The 12,710-nt window shown below is 55.2% G+C and overlaps 1 protein-coding gene across 2 annotated transcripts in view; it reads right to left on the reverse strand.

Moving 5' to 3' along the window:
• The window catches only part of CHST3 (carbohydrate sulfotransferase 3), a 41,389-nt gene extending 29,063 nt beyond the window's left edge, over positions 1-12,326 (reverse strand). The window contains exon 1 of one of the 2 annotated variants that reach the window (XM_059900393.1): positions 12,033-12,326. The gene's annotated coding sequence lies outside the window, so the exon portion shown is untranslated. Of the gene's footprint in view, positions 1-7,914; positions 7,947-12,032 lie in introns of those variants that run through there. The other variant, XM_059900394.1, reaches the window with a different exon arrangement.
• Positions 12,327-12,710: the final 384 nt, after the last annotated feature.

The raw sequence follows: 12,710 nt of genomic DNA on the forward strand, positions 1-12,710 counted from the left end.
CCTCCTGTGGGGGGAGGAGTGTCTGGAGGAGCCGCCCTGTACACTGTGGAATCCTGGGGGATTCCCAGACATCCTTGGAGAGGGCAGGTGGACTTGTGCTGACCACATGGGCCTTGGGCATTAAAGGGGACAGGGGATCCCTGAAGGCTGCAGACCCCACAGACCTCTGGGAATCTGGCACCTGTCTGTGGAGAGCAAGGCAGGGTGTCACATGCTGGGTAATCACCAAGGCCAGGCCTCTCGTGGAGGCTCTTTGTTTCCTGGCCCTTCCATAACAGGCACTGCCAGGGCCAGTGTGGGGCTGGCACTTGGGCAGAGAAGGAACCTGCCCCTCGAAGCCTGGGGAGGTGCTCTATGGCTTCAAAAGTGCTCCCAGAGAAATGGTGACTCATAGCTCAAGGGAAATCAGAGCTTTTCTCACTCCAGAGGTTATTCGCCTTGCAACATCAGGATCTGGTGATTGCAGATGAATCAGAAATGCAAGCCTGGGAACAGCCAGCCTGCGTGGCTCAGTGTCAGAGGGCAGGCTAACCCCTCCCTCCTTCTGTCTGTCTCTTGGCAGAAAGAAGACTTAAAGAGTCTCAGTTCCTCTCTTTTTTGGCCAAGGGAGTTCCGGTGCACCAGAAAACCTCTCTAAGCCTCAACGTCCTCACCTGTTAAATGGGGATAACCGTGCCTCCCTTGCTAGGTCGTGGTGAGAGTGAGAGGGCGCCACTGAGCACAGGGCTGGCCACCAGCCCCTCCTGCGGGCTGGGAGGGAGCTGTGAGTGGCAGCAGCAGCTGCAGCAGCCTGGCATCCTGCACCCACAGACTGGGCTGAGGAAGCTGGCACTTGGCCCCTTGCTTGACTCATACTCCTTTTCCAGGTTTGGCCCACCAAAACCAGGACAGGCACCCCCTGAGCCCCGGTGCTCCTTCCAGAGGGGAGAGTCTCACCCCAAATGGCCACGTCAGCAGGGTTTGCTCGGCCAAAGAAGCTGGAGCTCTCTGTCACCTCCTAAATGTCTCCACAACCTCCAACAAGCTCTGGGGCGTAACCCACACTCTGAGATGAAAATTCTCCTGGCACTTCCTGTCTGCACCACACCATTTGGCAGACATAGGTTCGGTACAGCCCACGTCCTGTGATTCTCCGATGGCTTTATTTGAGGCTGGAGTGGCTAAGAGCATAGGCACATCTGGAGTTGGACAGCCAAGTGTTTGAATTCTGGCTGTGTGACCTTGGACAAGTCACCTAACCTCTCTGGGCCTCAGCAATGGCATCTATAAAATGGGGCTACCTCATGCAATCAGATTGACACAAATAAATCACTCAACCTGAGGATGCCTAGTACATAAAAAGCTCTCAGATACTCAACTGTATCTTCTAGGAAGGTGGAGGCTGCTGGGACCTGGCATAGCATGAGCACACAGCTCAACCAGGCTTTACTTTTAAAAAGTGATTCCAGTGGAATAGCAGGCACCATTCTTTTTTTTTTTTTTTTATAAATTTATTTATTTACTTATTTTTGGCTGCGTTGGGTCTTCGGTGCTGTGCGTGGGCCCTCTCCAGTTGCGGCGAGCGGGGGCCACTCTCCGCCGCGGTGCGCGTGCTCCTCACTGCAGTGGCCTCTCCCGTTGCGGAGCACAGGCTCTAGGCGTGTGGGCTTCAGTACTGCGTCTCGCGGGCTCAGTAGTTGCGTCTCGCGGGCTCCAGAGCGCAGGCTCAGCAGTTGCGGCGCATGGGCCCAGCCGCTCCGCAGCATGTGGGATCCTCCCGGACCAGCGCCCGAACCCGTGTCCCCCGCGTTGCCAGGCGGATTCTTAACCACTGCGCCACCAGGGAAGTCCCGCAGGCACCATTCTTAAGGGAAGAGCAGCTCTAAAAACTCGACACAGCTGTCCCCTTCCCACCCAGAATTCCAATCACAGGCCTGGCATGGAGGCCCTTTTGGAAGCTGTTCACGCTCATCATCACTTCCAGAAGCTCCTGCCTCATTCGGGTTTACGAGTGGGGGTGGTGTGGAGGCCGCAGGCAGGGAGGGGAGCAGTGGGAAGATGGGGCTACAGAGGTTGGGGAGAAGTCAGAGCAGGAAGCCGGGGAGCTGACCTGGCCCCGCTGCCTGGGTGTGAGGGTCCCCTTGCAGGACTTCGGGCACGAGGACTGGCAGGTGGGAAGCAGACAGCAAGACTCAGTGATGTCATGTTTTCCCAAAATGACTCAGTGGCTTGTCCCTGAGCTCTGAATGGTGAGCTGTGTGCTGTGGCCTTGAGGCCTCCTCATCTCCTTGCCTTCCAGGCTTGCCTGCATCTGTCCTTCCCCTGTCACCTCCCACTCTCCCAGCCTAGGGACCCATGGCTACAGCATCCATGCTCTGCTCCTGGCTGCGACTCCAGCCCAGGGGATGTCCCCATGCTGCCTCTGTCACGTCTCTCTAGCTCCATGTTGAAGAAAGAGCTAAGTGCCAGACAGACCTGGGTTTCATTACTACCTCTGCCTCCACCTGGCTGAGTGACCTTGGGCAGGTTACTCTGCCTCTATGAGCCTGTTTCCTCATCTATAAAATGGAGACTTTGCTAACAATTTTGCTAGGTTGTATGGGGCTGAGTGAGAAGGTCTGTAAAGTACCTGGCACACAGCAGGCGTTTAGCAAACAGAAAGTATGACATCCAAAGGCCTCTATGATCTGACCTCAATTTACTTTTCTAGCTGCTTTAAAAAAAAAAAAAAAAGGATAATAGCTCACTCTTCTTGATGCTGTGTGCCAGGTACTGCTCTAAACACTTGTACAGAAACACATTTTATTCTCCTGTCACCCCCGCGTGATGGGTACTATTAGTATCTCCATTTTACAGATGAGAAAACAGGCACAGAGAGGTTAAGCAACTTGGCCATGGTCACACAGCCAATAAGTGGGGATTGAGGGTCCTCATGCAGGCAGCCTGGCTCTAGAGCTTACACATGTAACCACAACTCCATCCTGCCTCATCTCTTCTTTGTGCATCCTACAAATTGAAGTTCAGCCCAACTGGACTCCTCACCAACCTTTCCATTCAATCTGCACTTTCCCATGCCTGTGCTTTTGCCCAGGTTCCCTTCTTGCACTGGAACCCCCACCTCCTCCATGAAGCCTTCCCCAAGTCCTCCCTCATGTCCATCTTTGTGGGCTCATCACAGTTGGACTCAAAGGTGGTTATTTGTGCCTAGGTGTCCTCTCGTCTTCTTGCCTAGAGGCACCTTCTGCTACCCACAGCCAACCTGGCATGGTTTCAGGCATGAGCAGGCACCCAGACAGGCGGTGCCCTGGCCAGAGCACCTAAAGTGTGCTACCTGGGTGGTGTGGATGGGAACCCAGCACGCAGGGCCCTACTACTTCTGTGAGGACAGCTCAAAGGCTGCCACTGGAACCACCCCTGGGAGGCAGCCTGCCAGCTGGGCTTCCTTCTCTCTGCTCAGGGGAAAGGACTCAGCCATGGGGGGCCTCCATTGCTTGGGGGTCAGCTTTGAAGCCCGGAGAGGATGAATGAATGTCCGTCCAGGAAGGGGACAGGACTGAGAACCGCTTGCTGGTGGGGTTGAGTAGTGAGGCCCGTAGTGCAACCATCCACCAGGCCACCTAATTCAAAGGGGCCTCTTGGAGGGTTTCAGGCCCATCCTTGGGATCCCAGCCCAGTGCCCACAGGGTAGTAACTGCAAGAGGCCATCTGCCCAGGGTCTCACTCTCCCATTCCCTCCCTGCCCCACACAGGGCCTCTGGTCCACATCAGCTGCCCCCTTCCACACACCATGACTCCCACCACCTCTGCCCAGACACTGATCACTCCCTAGGCATCCTATCCTGGGAGCCTGGGCACCGTCCAGTGCCTCCTTCCTCCTGCGGCCAGGTTTCACACCCATCACTCATGGTCTCACAGTCAGGCATGGGTACTCAGCGCATGCCTGGGGCTGTGCTAAGCACTGGAGACACAAGGAGAACAAGGCAGACTCTGTCCTGCTCGCAGAGCTCACTACCTGGTGGAGACCGCAGACCATGAAAGCAGCCAGGGCAACGTGTGAGGACGGGGACGTGCAGGCAGCCATAGGGAGGGCTGCTGACCGAGGCTTCTAGAAGGAGACATCCAAGCTGAGGCCTGAGGATGAAGGGAGCTGACCATGAGAAAAGAAGGAAGGAGAGAGTGTTCTGGGCAGCTGGAAAGGCTACAGAGAGCAGGACACGTGCATCTGGAAAGAGGTCAGTTTGGAACCTGGAACACCAAGTACGTGACAAGGGCTGGTGAAAGAAGAGGCTGGGGATGCTATTCATTGGGAGATCACAGGGCCCAAGGAAGCCATTTGGGGACTTCCCTCGTGGAGCAGCGGTTAAGAATCTGCCTGCTGATGCAGGGGACATGGGTTCGAGCCCTGGTCTGGGAAGATCCCACATGCCGCAGAGCAACTAAGCCCGTGTGCCACAAATAATGAGCCTGCAAGCCACAACTCCTGAGCCCACATGCTGCAACTACTGAAGCCTTGCACGCCTAGAGCCCCTGCTCCGCAACAAGAGAAGCCACTGCAGTGAGAAGCCTGGGCACCACAACAAAGAGTAGCCCCCACTCAGGGCAACTAGAGAAAGTCCAGCGCAGCAACGAAGACCCAACGCAGCCAAAAATAAATAAATAACTTTATTTAAAAAAAAAAAAAAAAAAAGAAGCCATTCGGCATCTCGAGCAGCTGGGCGCTTACTCCACGGTAAGGTTTCTGTCTTGCCAGAATGGCCTTCAGGGAGACAGAGGCCCCCAATCTGCCAGTTCTTCCTTGCCAATAATTTAAATCCCTTCTGCTGCCATCGGCGTCACTTTCTGAGACCTGCCATTGCCAAGGGGAAGCAGCAATCAGCAGATGGCCGGCCTTGCAAAAGAGGCTGTTGTACGAGGGCAGTGCCCTGCCCAGTGAGCCTTGGGGAAGGCCGAGGCTCAGACTTCGGCTTGCAGCGCCCCTGAGGCCAGCCTCCCCAGCACTGCCCAGTCAGATACCAGCAGCATGCCCTGGCCACAGTTACGAAATGACTGTCCTGGTGAGCCATTCCACCTCTCCGGCTGTGGCCCCAGCAAGACGGACACACCCAGGGTCAAGAGCACTGACTCTGAAGCCAGGCTGCAGGGCTCAGACCCAGCTCTGCACTCATCAGCAGTGGGGTGCCAGCAACTTATCCCATCTGTCTGGTTCTGTCTGCCCGTCTGTACAACAGTGAGCACAACGGTACCCATCTTGAGAGCATCCTGTGAGAACTCGGTGAGTGCGGTCCCAGAGGCACTAATTAAGCACAGGGCTGTGCATACTAGCTGTTAGTGCTAATATTTCCTGTGTCCCCAGCCCCGAGGCACCTGCACCAGATGGAAAAGGAGGAGGAAAACTAAAAGGAAAGTAGCATCTCTCAGAACAAGAAGAGGACAGGGTGCTGTACCCCTGAGGTCACGGGGGGATGGGGTGGGGGGGGTTCCAGTTCTTCATCCTGTGAGGATGACTTCCCCTTCCTGGTTCTGGGTTTGCAATCTTGGGCCTCTTCAGGCTTGTCTATCCTAACCCTGCAGAGACAGGCCCCAGGCATCCTCCAGAGGACAGCCAGGGGCCACAGCCCCAGCTGCCCACCTCGGAAGTTGCGAAATTCTTTGTTGAAAATCAGTGCAATCTCAGCCAGGATGGTGGCCCAGTTTGTTTTCAAAATACTTCCTCAGATAGCCCTATCTTGGCTCAGACATGTTAGCACTTTCCAGAATCCTGCAGACAGCTGGAGAGGAGGTTATGGTAGCTGGAGAGGAGGGGAGAGGAGGGAAGTGGGGAAGAGAGTGGGAGAGGCCTGGGGCCAACGTTCAGGTAGCTGCACGGGCCCACATGGGCACGGGCATCGCACAGCGTGCTCGGACAGGCGCACACAGGATGGGAAGCGGGTCAGACTGTAGAGGGGGTCTTTCAACCGTCTAAGCTGTGGAGCCTTCTTATGAACCAGAACTTTCCTAGGAAACCCAATATGTAGAAAAGATAAATGGGGGACTTCCCTCATGGTCCAGTGGTTAAGAATCCACCTTCCAATGCAGGGGACGCGGGTTCAATCCCTGGTCGGGGAACTAAGACCCACATGCCGTGGGGCAACTAAGCCCGTGTGCCGCAACTACTGAGCCCACATGCCACAAGTAGAGAGCAACTACTGAGCCCACATGCCACAAGTAAAGAGAAGCCTGCACGCTGCAACGAGGAGCCCACGTGCTGCAACTAAGACCCGATGCAGCCAAAAATAAAATAAATAAATAAATATTTTAAAAAAAGATAAATGGGGGGAGAGGCCTGGATCCCCCCTCCCATCAGACCTCTGAGGGGTCCTCGTTGAACTCTGGGGCTCCATGGAACCTAGTTTGAAAACTGATGCTGCTAAAGGAATCATACCCTTCTCTGGGGGGAGTTAGTGCCCACATTGTTTTAAGATAATGAGCTTCTGAGCTTCCTTGGTGGCGCAGTGGTTAAGAATCTGCCTGCCAATGCAGGGGACACGGGTTCGAGCCCTGGTCCAGGAAGATCCCACATGCCGCGGAGCAACTAAGCCCGTGCGCCACAACTACTGAGCCTGTACTCTAAAGCCCGCGAGCCACAACTACTGAAGCCCGCACGCCTAGAGCCCGTGTTCCGCAACAAGAGAAGCCACTGCAACGAGAAGCCCGCGCACCGCAAAAAAGACCCAACTCAGCCATAAATAAATAAATAAATAAATTTATAAAATAATGAGCTTCTTAAGGGAAGACGAAATGATGTTTCTAATAAATTCTAATTCGAGTCTAGTACAGAGAATGCCACACATCCTGAGAATCAGGACTCAGAAAGTGCAAAGTGATTGATCCTATTCGCTGACAAGTTTGTGAGCACCTCTCTGGGAAGTATTGTGCCCTTGGGCCTGAATATCTGGGGCACAGAATATGTGGTGAACAATAGTTAGAACACCTAGCTATGTACAGGCACATTTCTAACTCCTCACAGATACAAATTCACTTATAGCCCCATTACTTATAACCCATTACCATCCCCCTCTTACTGATTAGGAAAGTAAGGCCCAGAGAGGTTAAGTAACTTGCCCAAGGTCACACAGTTACTAAGCAGTACGGTGGGCATTCTGGCTTTAGAATATGTACTCTTCACTATTACATAATTTGCCTTTTGGGATGAGTGCATCCCTGTGCTTATGTATCTGTGTGTATGTGTGTGTAGTATACACTTTGGCCCATGATGATGTGTGCTAATCTGTATGTGGGTGTGCAGCCTCTTTCCAAACAAGACTGCAAGCCGTGGGGCTTACCCCTCAAATTCTCTCTTGGAAGCCTGACAGCAACAGGCCAAAGGGGCTCCTGCGTGGAGGCGGGACCCAGAGCCTCAGGGTGGTGCCTGTTCCCCAGATCCCAGGGGTTTCAGTTTGCTGACCCAGCTTGGCATAGGCACATCAATGGGAAGGCCCCCCGGCCCCTCCCTGGGACTGAGTGGAACCCTCAGCTGCCAATCCCACCAGGGAAATACCCCCATCCTAGCACCCTGGTTCTCCCCTTCTCACTGGGTGCTGGGTTTTAGAGTGGGTCAACTGAATAAAATGAAGTTATTAAGTTATCACGAGTTTACTTCATACTCCACAGACAGAGAAACTTACAACAGTGAACTCACACCACCAGAACCCTAAACTGATAGGGCCTAAGCTGATAGGACTCCGGTCAAAAGCAAAGACCCCTGACATTCTGGTTAGTCCGGGAAGCCCTACACCGTAAATGGGGTTTTTAGGGTTTCTTCACATGGGAGCCCACCTTGGAGAAAATTAGCTTTGGTCCATCCACTCTAAACTGATGTTTAAGATGTAGAGCTTCCTCAGATGCCACAAAATTGGAAAAAGCCCCACCATTCTCCATCAACAAAGTCAAACTCACCTCGAGCAGGGCCGAGGCAGGGAGACTTCCTCAGATGCAGCAGGGCTGTGCTGCAGCAGGCTCCTCTTGTCCCCAGCCACCAGTATGCCAGCTTCCCAGTGTCCCGAAGCACAAGGACAGCCGGCGGTGGGTGTGTTCCCTGACTTTTGAGGCTCCCTGAGTCAAGGAGGAGGGGCTGGTTGGGGAGGAGGCCGGAAGGAGGGAGCTGGTAAGGCAGCCAGTGAGCCAGGTGTAAGCACAGAGGCCAAAACAGAGTTTCCCAGGCTAGCTGTTTACTTGTGGCATTCAGGAGAGGCTGAGCTGGGAATTGGCTTATTTATTTTACACGCTTTTCCTCCAAATCCTTTTCAGAGAGCCCTCTGGAATCAGAGCGATAAATTTCCCAGAGCCTAAAAAAACCCACGGTCCCTTAGCACACAGCCATCTCTGTGGGGCAGGGGGGTAAGGGGAGGCATGGGGGGACGGTAGAGGCATAGAGAGGGAGTGATGGGCCGCTAGAGACCTGAAGTTACTGGTGATCAGGGGCTCCCATGGTCTGCATGCCCCTCCTTCCAAGTTTGCAGAGGTGGGGATGTGCAGGAGAACCAGCCCGATTTAGGCTGATGAAGACGAAAGCTGAGACTTTCAAGCACAGAACAAACTGTCCAGCCTGCCAGAGGCCACCCCACACCCAGACGTGGAATCTCCATGCTCAGGGCAGGACAAGCAGTGTTCTTCCACCTGTTTAAGCGAAGGGGACAAGTATTTCTGTTTAAGGAATGAAAAGGAGAGCTGTTTTCCTTTCCTCCTGCGTGACTTCATGAAGGGCAGAGGCCTCTCTGAGTGTTCCTCACTGCAGAGTCCCTTGGCTCCCTGCTTTACCACTTCCCAGCAGAGGCTCTCACAGCCCCTCCCTGGTCTTCATCCATCATCTGACAACGTTCCTAAGTACTTCCGTGTGTCACGCACTAGGACAGAGCCAGGGGTACAAAGATTAATAGCCCCCGCCCCTCGGATGGGGCAGCTTCTCCCCACACCCAGTCTCCCAACTTCCATCCTGGACAGCGAGTCTACACCACAGTGAAACAGGGAGAGGGCTCCCATATCTTTGCGGCTCAGCACTGCGAACGCTCTGGCACTCACCCAGGTGGGCTCGCTGTGGAAGGTGGGCAGGGGCCAGCTGGGCAGTGCTTATCTTCTGCTCCTTGTTTAAGGTTGCCAGCTTTCCCCATGCCATGAACACCTGTATCAGAGGATCTGGGGGTAGAGATGCGGGTGGGCAGAGCTGTGAGGGTTCTGCCCCAACAGGGGTAACCCCCTTTCAGCCTTGGGGCTGGGGAGATAGAATACCAACCAGGCAGAAAACACAGCTGCCCCCAAGTGCCTGCAGGGAGTCCTGAAGGCAGCATGGCTTGCCCTTCCTCCTTAGCTTTGTGACCTTGGGCAGCCACTGCACCTCTCTGAGCCTCATTTCCTCACCAGCAAATCGGGAATGATAACCACTGTCCCTCTGTGGGGCCTGTGTGAGAAAGCATAAGCTGGGGGCCAGGTGAGACACGTGGTTATCACAGCCCCTGGTTGCCCCGGCTCTCCCCATCCATCTCTCCTGAGGACTAGACATCACCACAGAGTCTAGCCCTCCTGGGCATGTGGTGGGTGGTGGGAAGGACAGCCGTGACATGCCCCTTCATATTCAGGTGAGGGCTGATTTCCCTGTGTAAATAGATGTCTCCCCTGGCAAGGGCCGAAAAGGGAAAGGAATATAGTAATCCATCTGAGGATGTTTACCTGGCAATTCCTTCCAAACCCAAACTTGTGACTTGTATGGTCACGAGTGGTAGCTTTGTACCCATTTCTCACATAAGCAGTGAATCTGCTCTCACTGGAATTACTCCAACGTCTCCCTGCAGTCACTCCCAAACCCCCATCGTTTCCTGACTCCAAATCCACACGGAAGGCTCTAGCAGCCTGGTGCCACCCAGCCTTTGATTTCCATGACCCATGGTGTAACCCAGGATAGGCAGAGTGTGTGTAAAGAGAGGACTGTAGTCAGGGGCCCCAGGACCCAGTAAGTGCATCAGTGTTGCTTCCTTGTTGCTATGGAGAACCAGTTAGGGGCCTTAGAGACAGCTGGGCATGGTGGAAACAGCATGGGTTCCAGAGTCAGACCTGTCCAGTTTCAAATCCTGGCTTTGTCCCTCACCAGCTGTGTGACCGCCAAAAAGTTACTTAACTTTTCTGAACCTCAGTTTCCTAATCTGTAAAATGGTGACAAAACGCTAACTTCATAGGGATGTAAGGTCTTGATGAGATAACATAGAGCTCTTGATTCACAGAAGACATAAATAAGGTGGAAAGGTGATATTGGGAAGGGATTGGCTGCAGTGTTGCACCTGAAATTGGGGGTGGCCAAGCCCAGATCACTCTCTTGCTCATCTGGGGCCACAATCCTGTGTGCTGCCTACATACTTTGCTAATTTCAGCATTCAGATCACTTAGAAGCTTCACGTGCACACCAAACCTAGTCACAAAGGGCCGGGGGTGGGGTGGGGGAATGACATATTTCTTTGTGATTACATGGCCAAGTTGCACCACATCCTGGCACGTTCCCAATTCCATGCAGGTAGGGAATCATTCTCAGGATTGCTTGCGATCCCAGTTCCAGGAACACGAGATGTTTCCACTCCTCTGGGAAGCTCATGCCAGCTGGTGCAGAGGAACCCACCCAATAGTCAGTACAGGGACTGTGATTGCCCCTCTACCTGCTGCCACCACAGAGCCAAGCCACTGCTGGAGGACACAGCTCCTAGACCCTTCATGAGACCCATCTCCTTCCAGGCCAGTAGGAGCCAGCAAGAACACTCCACGACACTCCCAGCTTAGCCAGATGCAAAAATAGAGACTTTCTTACTGCCCCTCTTAGGGAAGCAGAGGCCAATGTTGAGACTCAAGTCCCCAGTGCCAGCCCACAGGGCACAATAGAACCTGCTGCTTGGGCTAAACAGATCAGGCAGGGCTCTCTGGAAGCACTCAGGGCCCCCTCCTCCTCTGCAGATAGACCAATTCCAACCTAGCTGAGGCCACCTGGCTTGGCTCATAGAGTGTCCTTAACATATATGAATTATTGGTGTCATTATTCATCAAACAACTATTTATCAAGTGCCAACAATGCTAGGCACTGTACTAGATCCAGGACAACCTTTGAAACATCCTGGAGCCCCGGACACCAAGGGCATCCGAAAACAGACACAACTTCAGGTGCAATGAAAATAAATATGGCTTCAGGACTGCCCTGCTTTCTCCATGACCTTGGAGTGTTAAACATCCCCTACCACGTTTTACATATACACACCCAGGGCTGGAATCTCCTCAGCCCACCCCCCCTGGAAGTCCCTCTGAGGAAGTACATCCGCTAGGGGGAAGGGTCTGTGCTTCCCTCGCAGGCCCTGTCACTGCCACCACCCAGCTGTCCAGGGCAGCACCGCCTGCCAGTCTTTTCTACTCTGCTCACAGACCCTAACACGCCGGGTCTGAGTTTATGAGTCACTCCCTCCTTTCTCCCGGCCTCGCCTCCGGAAGGGCTGCGCACACCCAGACACATCACCCAGACACCGAGTTTCCACGCCAACCTCGCTCCTGATGAACCCGGAGAGCCGACTGAAATGTCTGATTTCCCCTCCCCACTACTCAGCCTCGAGGTCCCGGCCACGACTTTTCAAAGACAAGGCAGCCCCTCTCCTGCCCGTCTCGCTTTGGGGTCACCTCTCTGTGGGGCTGCAGGGGCAGCAGACAAAGACAGTGGATTTATTTGAGGCTGGAGGACATGCTTGGTCTAAAGATCCGAACGCCCGCACTTCCGGAATTGTACGGTTCGGTCTGAAGCGTGTGCGTGTATCTGTGGCTCGATGGGCGATGAGTTGTGCGTATGTGGCAGTTGTGAATCTGGGTGCAGTGGGTCTGGAGGTGTAGGTGCCTGCGTGGAGCTTTCCCCGCGCCGAGAACTCCCTCTCCCACCTTCGGTTTCGCCCCCTCTTCCTCCAAAGTTTGGCGCGCGCACCCGATCGGGGATGGTGGGGTGCGCACCGCTGGGCCATCTCCCAGGCCCAGAGGCGGTTCCGGGATGCCGGTGCCCTACTTACCCCACCACCGAGCCTCCTCCAGCGGGGGCGGATCCGACTTTCCGAGGCAGGGGTCCGGCGCGGGCAGCATCCGCCCGCAACTTTGCCCTCCTCTCGGCAGGACCAGGCAGAAGCGGCTCCGGCCGGGGACGGCGGCGGGGAGGGAAGGAGGCTCGGCCCCGCCGGTTCGCACGGTGGGCGGGAAGCGGCGCCAGGAGGGCGCCGTCCTGCGCAGCGAGCAAGCGGTCCTGCCTGGCGCCTTCCCCGTTCGGCCCGAGTCCGCGAGCGGCCGGCAGTGGCGGCGGATTCCTGAACTGCGTCCAAGGCGCCCGGGGAGCCCTCCTCCTCCTCCTTTTCTCCCTCACCCCACCCAGCTCCCACCCCTGCGCCCCTGGCAACTTGGGAACCTTTGGCGAAGTTGGCGCAGCTCAGGCTGCGCGACGGGCCTCCGGGTGGAAGCAGGGAAGGAGAGGGAGGAGCTGAGGGGGAGCGGCCGCCGTCGCCCCAGCCCCCGGGGAGCTGCGCTCTCCAGGACCCCTCTGTGGGCCTTTGTTCCCAGCGCTGCGCCTCCGCCCGCCTCTCCCCTGGGACTCTCTTAAAGCCGCTGGGATCCCTACCCGCTTTCAGAGACGCTGGGAAGAGCTCCCCTCCTGGGTTGGGAGGGGCAGGGGAGGGTTGGAAGGGAGGTGGCCTGGAGAT

The sequence above is a fragment of the Balaenoptera ricei genome, chromosome 16, assembly GCF_028023285.1.
Source record: "Balaenoptera ricei isolate mBalRic1 chromosome 16, mBalRic1.hap2, whole genome shotgun sequence".
Taxonomy (NCBI): domain Eukaryota; kingdom Metazoa; phylum Chordata; class Mammalia; order Artiodactyla; family Balaenopteridae; genus Balaenoptera; species Balaenoptera ricei.